A 14,684-nucleotide genomic window follows, 5' to 3' on the forward strand; every position below is an offset into this window, starting at 1 on the left:
GCTATTTCAACTAGAAACACAACAGAGTGTACTCACTGAGAAGTAGTTGAGATGTTTATATTTCAAGCAGCTAGCACAAACCTGTTTTGATTTGCAGGTCCAATTCCCTTCAGTAAATCATAAAGGTCAAAATGCAAAAAAAGCTAAAAAGGAAAAGTGTTCTCGGAAGGGAACACTGGATCCTAGGTAAACAAAATTTGGAGAGTAATGTGTAATTGATGGAAAGATGAATTGTGTCAATTTCAATGAAATCTGTCTGAAAATCTTGGGGAAATATTTCAGTAAATTGGTAATTTCTGCTACCATCAAATGCACTTCATAAGAATGCATTCCTCCATGTGCTGAGAAGTTTTTCTGCTTAGGGGTACTGTGGGGAGCCACTCTGAATGATTAGTGTCTTCTGTCTTGGAGCAGAGAGGCTTTGACCTTCACTATATCTCATAGTGACTTGGACATTGCCCCAGTCCCAGAAATTTGAGCACATCTTCAAACATAGGCATTGCCCTATGGCCCTTGGGTCGAATTACACCCACGTGTCCCTTGTAACTTCATCCCTTCTTACCTTTTTTAGATGGAACTTTCTAAGAATGAGAGTCCTCCCATTCCAAAAAAAAAAAAAAAAGCCCACTTCCAAACATCATATTCTCTCTCTCTCTCTCTCTCTCTCTCTATCCCCTCTCTCTCTTTCCAGCCTCTCATGACTATCCATCAGTCTCCCATTTGGGGAGCTTGAGGCTGAGAGTGGAGTGTGTGACTGTGTTTTATTTGGTGTCCCTGGAAATTCACATTAGCGACCTTAAGTTCAGCTGCCCCCACAGGCCTGGGGCAGCCGGTGGCACCTGGAACCAGGGACCCCTCGGGGGTGAATTTCCAGGTTACTGAGAGAGCACACTACAGAAATTTAGTGAACCGTGATTCTTTGGGGGATCACAGAGGAAGCAGACATTTTCAGAGCCAGGGACTTTAAAGAATTATTATGGGCAGTTCTATGTCTTCAGATTAAGAAATGTATTTGACAATTCTGGAGACAATAATCAACTGGAGAGGAAAACAAGTCCGAAGGGCTCAGCTAGCTCAGTTCCGGAAAAAGATTAGCGAGGTGTGTCCGTGGCTTTGCCAGCACGACTCACCAGATTTATATACTTGGGAGAGGCAAGGTAGAAAATTATATAAAGGCTGCGTCTCTGTCATGCTGTCTAAAAGCACAATAGAATTCATTTCTGTCTCTTGTTTTTTCCCCTTTCCCCTCACTTCCTCTTATATGTAATTTTGTATAACAATGAGGGTCTCCTTCCTTTACCATGCAATTTCCCTTCTCTCTCTCTTTCCCTCCCCGCTCTCGACCCTGTTTAATGGTGATCTTCTCATGCTCTTCCTCCCTATTCTGTTCTTAGTTGCTCTCCTTATTAGATGGGGTAGAGAGGGAAGATGGGAGGAGAGGGGAGGGGAGGGGAGGGGGGGATAGTAGAGGATAGGAAGGGCAGCAGAATACAACAGACACTAGTATGGCAGTATGTAAAAAAGTGGATGTGTAACCGATGTGAATCTGCAATATGTATACGGGGTAAAAATGGGAGTTCATAATCTGCTTGAATCAAATGTATGAAATATGATATGTCAAGAGCTTTGTAATGTTTTGAACAACTAATAATAAAAAAGTAAAAAAAATTAAAAGTACAATAGAGAGTATTCAGAAGGTCTAGACAGCTTTAGAAATGTGTCTTTTTGATGATCTAGAACAGGACCAATGGTCCCCAAGGACCTGCTGAAAGGGCTTCAGAGAGCTTTTAGAAGTTTGGAGCAGCAGAAATGGCCCAAGACTGCTTTCAAGCAGTTCTCTCTTTCTCTGGTGGGTCTGAGGATGGATTCAATTTTTGCTCAGTCTGCAGCTCGCAAACCGCAGACAGGCAGCCTTGGGGCAAAACCTAAAATAAAAAATTTAGTCTCTGCTGATCAAAAATTTAGTCTCTGCTGAGCCAGTCAGACCCAACAGCTTAGAGGAGTACCAAGGGGCACATTCCAGAGAGGAAACTAGCTCTGATTGGATTTTGGTGAGGAAAATTCAAAATGGAGAGGAGCAAGATGGACAGACAAAAAAGAGTCACAATTTGAGGGGACTCAGAAGATAAGGAACACCTGGAGGAGAGTTTTACTAAATTACCAGCTGGCCTAGCACCCCCCATTCGAATTTGGCCGCTCTCCTTCAGGAGAACAGGGTTCAATAAGTACTCTGAACTGGTGATTGCCATGCTTCCACCCCTACAACATAGCCTTAGAAGAGTGCAGAAAGTGGGGAAAGACATAACAGGTTTTCAGCTTTTTCCAGTCTTTGAACAGATTAACAAACATAACCAATATATCCTCATGTACACTGAAGTTTCCTTTTAAGACTCTAAAGGAACTCAAAAGCGCTTGCGGTACATATAGTCCAAATTCACCCTTTGTGCAAAGCCTGCTTGATTTGTTATGCCACATGCCTTTACCCCCAAATGACTTGAATTCAATGGCCAAGACTTGCCTTTCTGGAGGTGATTATCTCCTTTGGCAATCTCACTGGCTGATTATTGTACTGAACAGGTTGTGAGGAACAGGAGTCAAGGCTTTGATGCCCCTTTGGAAATGCTAATTGGAACTAGGGAATTTGCGGACCTAGAGAGACAAGTTATGATCTAGCCATTTATGATCAGATCACTGCATGTGCCAAAAGAGCATGGCTCCAGATATCTTCCCAGGATCAAGCAAAGTTAGATTTTAGCCAGATAGAACAGGAGTCAAAAGAAAAATTTTCTGATTTCATAAAGCGTCTGTACTAAGCAGCTAACAGGTCAATCGGAGATTCAAATGCCTCCGAATTCATAGATAAAGAGCTATCATTTGAAAACACCAATAAAATTTGTCAAGACATCCTCCAACCCCATCAGAAGAAAGGGACAGTTTCTGAATTTATTCACCTGTGTATGGATGTTGGTCTTACACAATTATAAGGTTTTACGCTCACCACGGCTTTAAAACAGATACTTCAGCTCCACTCCCAGAGGCATCATTCTCGTGGTGGTGTTTTAATTGTGGCAGGACTTGGCATTTGGCAAGGGAATGCAACTCCACACAATAGGGCAGAAATCGCTCCCGGGTTGCCCCGGCAGCATTACCAGATAGAAAGCTGCGTGGTGACAGGAACAGATGTGGTGGTGGCCTGCCTCCATTTCTAACTTCACTTATGCCCCCTTTCAGGCCAAAAAACGGAGGTTTGGGCCTACCCCAGGCCCGATGCACAATGGGGGGGCTCTACAGTACACATGAGAGGAGGATTCGGAGTCACAGGCCTTGATGTCATCACAGCCAACCATGGCGGATCATCATTATTAACAGTCAGCTCCACCCAAAAAGTACTTTTATGACCAGCCATGCTAATAAACTTAACACCTGAAATGGGACTACAGCAAGTTCCTACTGGAATCCATGAACCATTACCCCCAGATACCATAGCCCTAATTTGGGGGCAAAATAATTTTAAAGAGGGAATTCAAGTAATGCCAGGAGTTACTGATTTGGAGTTTAGCTATGAGCTAACAGTTACTGTGAAATCAGAGCATGCCATTCGGCTCTCTACAAAAGACATGCTGACAATTAGTACTTTTACCTTGCCTTTCAGTGGACAGATCATTTAAGACCTCAACTCCCAGGTTCCCAAACAGTGTGTACTGGGCTCAGTTAATCCTGCAGGAGTGCCCCCTACTGGAACTTAAAATCAACCTTTAAAATAAATTAAGGTATTGTAGATACTGGGGCAAATAAATCTGTTTTATCTCGCAGATTTTGGCCCAAAATCTGGCCTTTACATATTGTGCCTGCCAATTTAGAAGGCATAGGGCAGATCTCTAAACCTGCCCAGAGTATTCAGTATCTTTGCTGAGAAGATCGAGATGGTAATACTGGAATTTTCAACTGGACACATTACTGGTAAATTCATGGGGTAGAGATTTTTTAAGCAGTTTAGGATTATTAGTAGTAACTAAATTCTATCATGTCATTTGAGGGACTTAATAAAGGATTTACTCCTAAGGAAATTGAGGGAAACCTACTTATGACCCAGTCTCCTCAACAGAGATTAATTAATGCACACAATCAAAATTTTTGGTGGGGGCCCTGACATTTTTCATTTCCCCAAAAAACAGCATAAAAAATTAATTGGCTCACAGAAGAGACAATCTGAGTTAACCAATGGCCCTTAACAGGGGAAAAACTAAAATAGCCCACATGTTAGTTGAGGAACAGCTTCAAGATGGTCATTTAGAGCCTATTCTCAGCCCCTGAAATACAAAAATCTTTGTAATAAAGAAAAAATCTGGTAATTGGAGATTATTACAAGACCTTATTAGAACCCATTGGAATGTTACAATCTGGGCTTCCTTCTCCTACACTATTCCTTTAGATTATTATTTGATAGTAGTTTTAAAAGATTGTTTTTCTCTATACCTTTGCACCCAGATGACTGTAAAAAGTTTGCCTTTAGTGTCCCAGCAATTAATTTTAAAGAACCAGTTAAAAGATATTGCTGGAAATTGCATGTGTAATAGTCCTACCCTATGTCAAAATTTTGTGGCACAAGCTATCACACCTGTGAGGAAAAAATTCCCTGATGTTATTATTCATTTTATGGGTGACATACTTTTAGTTCATCCTAATTCAGATGTACTCTTTTTTTTTGCCCAAATAGAGAATTTACTCCCAGCATTGGGTTTGTGCATTGCACCTAAAATTGTGCAAAACACATCTCCTTTTCAATATCTAGGTCATGTGATTGAAGGACATAGAATCCGTCCTCAAAACTTACAAATGAGAGTCAAGGAGCTGCACATCCTTAATGATTTTCCAAAAATTATTAGGAGATATTAATTGGCTGAGGCCATCTTTAAAGCTAAGTTCTTTAGATTTAAGTTCTTTATTCCAGATATTAGAGGGAGATCTTTCTCCAACTTCTTCTCAGCGTCTCACAGCAGAAGCGAAAATGGCTTTGAGGAAAGTTGAAATTGCTATTAAAAATGCTCAACTTACTAGAATTAATCCACAAGAGCCTATATATTTATTGATATTTCCAACTGTGTATGCTCCTACTGGAGCCATATGGCAAACATTGGGAGTTATGGAGTGGATTCATTTAGCCCACTCTCCTCAAAAGTCATTAACTCCTTTTCATGATTTTGTTCCTCAATTAATGATAAAGGGCAGAACAACAGTTTTACAGCTAGTTGAATCAGAACCTAATATTGTAATATTTCCATTTTCTGCTCAACAAAATGATTGGCTCTTTCAAATGTCTAATTTTTGGCAAGTAGCTTTTGTTAATTTTTGTAATTTTCCTCATGATAAAATTATTCAATTTGCATTGGTAATGCCATTCATATTTCCAAGGATTGTATGTGCACAATCAATAAATGGTGCACTGACAGTGTTCATAGATGGCTCAAGCTCAGGTAAAGCAGGTTTTTATAGTCAGCTCATACAGAGGTAATACAAACCTCATATGCTTCTGCCCAATGAGCAGAACTACAAGCTCTCATTTGTGCTTTAAGTCATTTTGCAAATGAGCCCATCAATATTTATTCTGACAGATTTTATGCAATTGAAGTTTCAAAAAATATTAACTTCAATTATTGGGTGTACATCCTCACAAGAGTTATTCAATTTTTTTCATACCCTACAAAGGACAGTGCAAATGTGAAAGCACCCATGTTTTATAGGTCACATACAAGCCCACACTAATCTTCCAGGGCCTCTAACATCAGGTAATGATAAGAGTGATAAATTGGTTGCTCTTTTTCAACAAAAGCCTTTGTATGACTGTGCACAAGCTTTGCATTCTTTGCATCATCAAAATGCTTCTAGCTTACATAAAAAAATCTAATATTACTAGAGAATAAGCTTATGAAATTGTATGTCACTGCCCCCCAGTGTGTTATGCACACTCCATCTTTACCATCTGAGATAAATCCCCATGGATTAAAACCAAATAAATTATGACAAATGGATGCAACTCACACTCCTCAACTTGGTAAACAATGTTATGTACATGTAATTATAGATACTTATTCTAGATTTATCTTTGTTACAGCCCATCGGAAAGAAAATACTCAACATGTTATTTCTCGTTGTTTAGCTGCCTTTGCAGTATTAGGATGTCCTTTACAGATTAAAAAAACAAATACTGATACTGCATCATCTTATGTAAGCTATTCTTTTCAACAATTTTGCCAAAATTGGAAACTGGGGAATTTGGTTTCATATTGACCATAAAACAGGTATTCCTTATAACCCTCAAGGTTAAGCCATTGTAGAATGAACTAATTTATCTATTAAGCTATAATTACAAAAACAGGGGAGATAGGACTATGACTCCCCCAAATAACCTCAATCATGCTCTGTTCATTTGAATTTTTTTTTTAATTGTGACTCAGAATATCACACTGAAGCTGAGTGACACATGTCTTCCACAGCAATAGGCCCTTTAGACCGAGTTTGGTGGAAGGACTTACAGGCTGATCAATGGAAAGGACCAGATACAGTGATTATGTGGGGCAGAGGTCATGCTTGTATTTTCCCTGAAGGTGCTTTTTGTCCTATTTGGGTATCTGAATGTGCTCTCAGTTAGAACCAAGATTCAAGTGACTGGAGATCAACCACGAGAAGACTTCCCTCAAAAAGAAGAATTTTTTATGGAAGATAAGAATAAAAATGGCCCCAAGAAACCAAATGAAGAAGCTACCCTCATGGAAGGAACTGAAGAAATTGACACTGCAGGCTGCACAAATGATTCGTCAGAAAGAAAAAGTTAAATCTCCAATGATGATGCTTGTTGCAATATTAGCTCTATTGAAATGTTAGGTAAAAAGGAATCAGGGAAACTTATTGGACATATTTTCCAAATCCACCTCTAGAATACCCAACAGTGTGGACTGGAGAATCCACCCCAGTATTTACTAATGACTCATATATTATGGGAGGATTTACAGATATATTACTACCAACCATGTGACTGGACTTAATTATTCTGGCTATAGTGCCCAATTATCTTTGTGTTGGTTCCACAATAAACATGCTGGATGGCTAAAAGTGTCATTTAGGAAAATACAGCAATTGGTAGACCTAGACCAACTAATCGTACTGTTACTGGAGACTTAAAACCTTAGATCAATTATGAAAATGAGACTTTTTCATAACAAACCAGTCATCTCAGTATACTTACAAGACTCTTCATAACCAACTAAATATTGATGAAAGGATTGAGACCAAGCTAAATGCCTTTGAGGCTACTGTCATATTTGTAATGAACTTTTGATTTTGAAATTCAAGGAAAGACTTAAGGGCCATGGTAACTATGTGTGTTACGGCTGCCAAATACAATGCTTCCCAATGGGATTGGGAGAAGGTTAAAAACTATTTATTGGGTATTTGGCAAAAAATATTATAACAGTTTGGATCTTTTGGAGCTCCATCATCATATTCAAGTTATACAAAAAAATATGATTGATTTTTCAGAACCTACTTCTTTAGCTAATCAAATACTTAAAAGAATTGAATGACTTCAAACTTGGAAACATTCTTAAACATTCTATATGGTATATCCTTGTATTGTTCTCTTTGCTATTAATTCTCTCTTGTAATTGTAGAATGTGGAGCCTTCAAAACAAGGATTCGGGTACTTGAAATAGTGGCCAATCATTATTTTTCAAAGAAAAAAGGGGGAATATGTGGGTAGCCACTCTGAATGATTCATGTTTTCCATCTTGCAGCAGAGAGGCTTTGACCCTCACTACATCTCGTAGTGACTTGGACATCACCCTGGTCCTGGAAGTTTGAGGACATGTCTTCAGATGTAGGCATAACGCTACAGCCCTTGGGTCCAATTACACCCACATATTCCTTGTAACTCTGCCCCTTCTTACCTTTTTGGATGGAACTTTCCAAGAATTAGGGTCATTCCCAATAAAAGTCCACTTCTGAAAGTGCTCACTCTCTCTCGCCAGCCTCTCATGACTTTCCCTTGCTCTCCCATTTGGGGAGCTTGAGTCTGAGAGTGGAGGAGCCATCCTGAAACTTGTTTAAAGGTAAAGTGTGTGTCTGTGTTTTATTTGGTACCCTTGAAATTCACATGAGTGACCTTAAGTTCAGCTCCCCTGCAGGCCAAGGGCAGCAGGCTACTTCAAACAGAAACAAAGCAGAGTGTGCTCACCAAGAACTAATTGAGTTTGGGAAATTTCATGCAGCTGCCACAAAACATTTTCAATTTCCAGGTCCAACTCCGTTCATTTATACCTTTTGGACAATAAGAAAGTGAAACCTAAAAATTAAACAAACCCATGAATCTAGGATAACCAAAATTTTAGAGCAATGTGGGACTGATAAAAAGATAAATTCAGCCAGGTTACAATGAAATCCTTCTGGGAATCTTTGGCCAAAATTTTAGGAAATATGTAATTTCCTGCTAGCAGCTAAAGCACATCCAAAAGAAGGTGTTCTTGAAAGCACTGAGAACTGCTTTTGCTTAGAACTACTTCAAAAAGAAACAAAGAGGAGTGTGCTCATTAGGAATTAATCAAGATTTTGTAATTTTAAGCAGCTAGCACAAACCAGTTTCAATTTCCAGGTCAAAATACCTTCCTTCCTGGATACATGGCAAAATTCAGTGAAACTGAAAAGTGAAAAGTGGTTTTGCAAGGGAACACTTTAACCTAAGAAAACAAATTTGGGGAACAATGTGGAACTGTAGAAATGATCAGTTCTGCCAAGTTTCAATGAAGTCCTTGTGACAGTGTTGGGAAGAAATTTCCATAAATTTGTAATTTCTTGCCAGGAGCCAAAGAACTTCCATAAGAAGGCATTCTTCCATGTACTGAGAACTACTTTTGCTTAGGCTTCTTCAACTAGAAAAAAAGTGGAGTGTGCTCATGAAAAACAAATTGAGGTGTTGACATTTCAAGCAGCTAACACAAACCATTTGTAATTTGCAGGTCCAATTCCCTTCATTCATTCATAAAGGGCAAAATACAGTGAAACCTTAAAATAAAATTGTTCTTGTAAGGGAACGTTTGAATGTAGGAAAACAAAGTTTGGGGAGCAATGTGGAACTTGTGACAGAAGTGATTCAGCATATTTCAATGAAACCCATCTAGAAATGTTGGAAAGAAATCTGTAAGGGCTGGGGATGTGGTTCAAGCGGTAACACGCTTGCCTGGCATGCACGCAGTGTTGGGTTCGATCCTCAGCACCACATAAAAAATAAAATAAAGATGTTGTGTCCACTGAAAAATAAATATTAAAAAATTCTCTCTCTTCTCTCTCTCTCTCTCTTAAAAAAATCATTAAATTTGTAATTTCCTGCCAGTAGCCAAAGTTCTTTCAGAAGAAAGTGTTCTTCCATATACTAAAAATTGCTTCTACTTCAACCCTATAGGGCAAAATGAAGTGAATCTTGAAAATTTAAAGCAAACCCTTGAACTTTTGAGAACCAAACTTGGGTGGTAAGATGAAAATTGTCCATGGATCAACCCTATCCAGTATCAATGAAATCCCCAAGAAAAAATTTGGGCACAGATTCCTATAAATTCTGATGTTCCTAGAGCTGTTGAAATGCTCCCAAAGAAGGTGTTGCTATATGCACTGAGAAATGCGTCTGCTTAGGGTTACTTTAACAGGTAGCAGATTAGGGAGTGCACACTGAGAACTAACTGAGTGGGTGAAGTTTCAAGCAGCTAGCACAAACCATTTTTGATTTCCAGTTCCAATTGCATTCATCTTTATAGTACAAAACAATGTGAAACCTAAAAATTCAAAGTATTCCTGCCAGCGAAGTCTTGAACCTAGGGGAACCAAACATGGGGGGTTGATGGTAATGGTGCAAGGGTCAACCCTGCCCAGTGTCAATAAAATCCTCAAAAAGAATTTGCGCAGATATTCCAGTAAATTCGGACTTTCCTGCAAGCCCCAAAACACACCCAAAGGAAGGTGTTCCAGCACACGCTGAGAAATGCTTCTGCTTAGGGCTACTTCAGCACAGAACAGAGCAGGAAGTGCACATTCAGAACAAACTGCATTTGTGAAGTTTCAAGCAGCTAGCAAAAACAGTATTGGATTTATACTCCCAATTGCTTTCATCCCTATAGGGCAAAACAAAGTGAAACCTGAAAATTCAAAGCATTCTGCCAGTGAATCCTTAAATATAGGAGCACCAAATTCGGGGGCGGGGGGGGCAAGATGGGACTGGAGAAAGGATCAATACAGCCTGGTATCAATGAAATCCTCAAAAATATTTGTGCAGGGCTGGGGATGTGCCTCAAGTAGTAATGCACATGCCTGGCATATGCGGGGCATTGGGTTCGATCCTAGGCACCACATAAAAAAAAATAAATATGTTGTGTCCACCAAAAACTGAAAAATAAATATTTAAAACTTCTCTCTCTCTCTCTCTCTCTCTCTCTCTCTCTCTCTCTCCTCTCTCTTTTAAAAAAATTTGTGCAGAAATTTCAGTAAATTAGGACTTTCCTGCAAGCTGCCAAAATGCTCCCAACAGGTGTTCCTGCATGCACTGAGAAATGCTTCTGCTTAGGGCTGCTTGAATATGGAACAGAGCAGGGAGTGCACACTGAGAAATAACTGCGTGTGTGAAATTTCAGACAGCTAGCCCAAACCGTGTGGGATTTCCAGTCCCAATTGCATTCATCTGTATAGGGCAAAACAAAGTGAAACCTGAAAACTTCAAAGTGTTCCTGCTAGCAAACCCTGGAGCCTAGGAGTTCCAAATTCAGGGGGCAAGGTGGGACTTGTGAAAGGATCAATCTTGCCAGGTATTATTGAAATCCTCAATTTTTTTTTCGTAGAGACTGCAGTCATTTTGGACTTTCCTGCAAGCTGCCAAAACACTCCCAAAGAGGGACTTCCTGCACACCCTGAGAAATGATTCTGCTTAGGGCTACTTGAACATCGAAAAAAGCAGGGAGTGCATACTGAGAAATAACTCCATATGTGAAATTTTTAGGCAACTAGCACAAACCGTGTGGGACTTCCAGTCCCAACTGCTTTCATCCCTATAGGGCAAAATGAAGTGAAACCTGAAAAATCAAACTGTTCCTGCCAGCGAACCCTTGAACCTAGGAGGATCAAATTTGGGGCACAAGGTGGCACTGGTGAAAGAATCATTCTTTCCCAATATCAAAGAAATTTGCAGGAAAAATTTGGGCAGAGATTCAAGTAAATTCAGACCTTTATTCAATTTTCCCAAAAGCTTCCAACAGAGGTGTTCCTGTATGCACTGAGAATGCTTCTGCTTATGGCTACTTCAACACGGAACAGAGCAGAGAGTGCACAATGAGAACTAACTGTGTGTGTGTGAAAACTCATGCAGGTATCACAAACTGTGTTGGATTTTAAGTCCTAATTGTATGCTTCTAACATGCTCCCAGGAAAAGCTATTTCTACTGGCTTCTGCTTAGGGCTACTTTAACCAGGAACAAACCACAGAATGTGCACTGAATACTAATTGAGTCCATGACATTAGCAAAAACCCTGTTTAATTTCAGATCCATTTCCATTCATCCCTATAGAGCAATATGAAGTGAAACATGAAAATTCAAACTGTTCTTGCCAGGAATCTTTGAACCTAGGAGAACAAATTTGTAGAGACTAGTAAGGAAATACCACCAAAAATTTTTGGAGCTATTTCAGTACATGGGTATTCTCCACCTTGCTCCTAAAGTGCTCACAAATAAAGCTGTTATTTCTACTTCAGCTTAGGGCTACATCAACAAAGAACAAACCAGAGAGTGCACACTGAGAACTAATTGAGTGAGTGAAGTTTCAAGCAGCTAGCATAAACCCTGTTTGATTTCCACCTCCATTTTCATTCATCCCTATGGGGCAAATGTAGTGAAACCTGAAAATTCAAACTGTCCCTGCCAGTGAGTTATATAGGCTAGAAGACCCAAACGTGGAAAGGCTAGTAAGGTGAGATAAAAAATGAATCCTGCCAAGTATAAAAAACTCCTACAATACCTACCCATAACCCTAATGTAAAACTAACCCTAACCCAAACGCTAAACCTAACCCTAACCCTCATGTTAAAACTAACATGTTAGAGAGATTCATTAAACCTAAAAGGCCAAAACTCAAGGAGCCCAGTAAGACTGGGGAAAGGATGAATCCTGCCCAGTGTCAAAAGAAGTCCAACCAAACATATTTAAGAGCTATTTCAGTACATGGATTTTTTTTTGCTTGATGCTAAAACATTCACAGATAAAGCTGTTTCTTTCTACTTCAGCTTAGGTGTACTTCAATATTAAAAAAAAAAAACACGAGAGAATGCACACTGAGAACTAATTGAGTAAGTGAAGTTTCAAGCAGCTAGCACAAACCCTGTTTGATTTCCACATCCATTTCCATTTATCCCTATAGGGCAAAATGAAGTGAAACCTGAAAATTCAAACTGTCCCTGCCAGTGAACACTTGAGCCTAGACACCAAACTTGGGGAGCTTAGTAAAGCTAGGTAAAGGATGAATCCTGCCCAGTATCAAATAAATGTGACCAAACCTAAACCTAACCCTAACCCTAACACTAACCCTAACCATAAACCTAACCCTAACCTGTTAGAGAATTGTTGAATCTAGAAGACTGAATCTTGGGAAGCCTAGTGGGGCTGGTAAAGGATGAATCCTGCACAGTATCAAAGAAATCTGATGAAAATTATTTTTGGTATATTTCAGTACATGGATTTTTTTTTTTTGCTTCATCCTAAAATACTCACAGATAAAGCAGTTTCTTTCTACTTCAGCATAGGCCTACTTCAATAGGGAACAAATGAGAGAGTGCACACTGACAACTAACTGAGTGAGTAAAGTTTCAAGAACTAGCACAAACCCTGTTTGATTTCCACCTCCATTTTTTATTCATCCCTATGAAGCAAAATGAAGTTAAACTGGAAAATTCAAACTGTTTCTGCCAACAAACCATTGAATCTAGAAGAATCAAACTTAGAAAGTCTAGTAATGTTAGGTAAATAATGAATCCTTTCCAGTATCAAAGAAATCTGTCCAAACATAACACTAACATTAACACTAACCCTAAAATTATACCCTAAGCTATTAGAGAACCATTGAACCTAGAATATCCAAACTTGAGGACACTAGTGAGGATGGGTAAATGATGAATCTTGCAGAGTATCAATTAATTAGGACCAAGAATATTTTGCATATTTCAGTACATGGATATTCTTCTGCTTGCTTCTAACGTGCTCACAGATAAAGCTATTTATTTCTATTTAAGCTTAGGGCTTCTTCAGCAAAGAAAAAAACAGAAAGCTCACACTGAGAACAAATTGAGTGAATGAAGTTTGAAGCAGCTAGTACAAACCCTGTTCATTTTCACCTCCATTTCCATTCATTTCTACAGGGCAAAATGAAGTGAAGCCTAAAAATTCAAACTGTTCCTGTCAGCAAACAATTTATCCTAGAAGACCCAAACTTGGGTAGCCTACTTGGGCTGGTGAAAGTATGGAAATTGCCCCATATCAAAAATTCAGTCAAAAATATGTTGGAGCTATTTAAGTACAAAGATATTCTGCTTGGCTCCTAAAATGCTCACAGAATAAGCTGTTTCTTTCTACTTCAGCAAAGGGTGACTTCAACAAGAAACAAACCAAAAAGCACACACTGAGAACAAATTGTGTGAATGATGCTTCAAGAAGCTAGCACAAACAATGTTTGAATTCCACATCCATTTCCATTCTTCCCTATAGGGCAAAATGAAGTAAAACCTGAAAAAATCAAACTCTTGCTGCCAGTGAACCTTTGAACCTAGAAGACCCAAACTTGCTGAGATTAGTAAGTCTAATCCCAATCCTCCCAGTATCAAAGAGAGCCAACCTAACCTAAACTTATCCTTAACATTAAACTTAACCCTAAACCTAACCCTAACCTTAAATTTAACCCTAAGCTGTTATCGAGCTGTTGAACCTACTAGACCAAAACTTGAATGGCCTAGTGGGGATGGGTAAAGGATAAATCCTGACCAGTACCAAAAAATCTGACCCAAAATATTTTGGAGCTATTTCAGTACATGTATATTTTTTATATAATAAAAATACATGTATATTTTTATATAATAAAGTAATCACAATTAATATACAATAAAAATTAGAATTCATTTTATTTTTATTAGAGTTTTATAGTTATACACATTAGTTGGGTTCATTGTAACAAACTCATACATGCACAGAATTCTATTTCAGTTTAAGATCCCCTCTTTTCCTTTCCACCCTGTCTCCCCTGACATTCTATCACTCATCTATTTATATTTGATTGGTCTTTTTTAGTTATGCATAAATGTGAAATCACTTGTGGTATATTCACATATGTATATAAACTGGTTTTTTTTTTAATAATTTTTCATTGCCTCCCCTTATCCAATCTCCCTCTCTGCCTCTAGATGTCATTCTACATTACTAATCTGTGTATTATCTTTATGTAGTCCTATGAATCACTCCCCATCTTCTTTGTTTTACTCTAGTTATTGCATATAAGAGAAAATAATATTTGAGTTTCTGAGTTTGGCTTATTTCACGAAGTATGATATTCTCCATTTCCATCAATTTACTAGCAAATGCCATAAATTTGTTATATATATATATATATATATA

The 14,684-nt window shown here is 38.7% G+C and overlaps 1 long non-coding RNA gene across 24 annotated transcripts in view; it reads left to right on the forward strand.

Annotated features, from left to right (window-relative positions):
* Positions 1-14,684, forward strand: part of LOC125618044 — a 330,853-nt gene that overhangs the window by 68,859 nt on the left and 247,310 nt on the right. For 22 of the 24 annotated variants that reach the window (XR_007349246.1, XR_007349248.1, XR_007349253.1 and 19 more), the window contains exon 3: positions 13,785-13,869. This is a non-coding gene — a long non-coding RNA (uncharacterized LOC125618044). Of the gene's footprint in view, positions 1-12,503; positions 12,537-13,784; positions 13,870-14,684 lie in introns of those variants that run through there. The other 2 variants (XR_007349262.1, XR_007349251.1) reach the window with 1 other exon arrangement.

This window comes from Marmota marmota, unplaced genomic scaffold (assembly GCF_001458135.2).
Source record: "Marmota marmota marmota unplaced genomic scaffold, marMar, whole genome shotgun sequence".
NCBI classification, from domain to species: domain Eukaryota; kingdom Metazoa; phylum Chordata; class Mammalia; order Rodentia; family Sciuridae; genus Marmota; species Marmota marmota.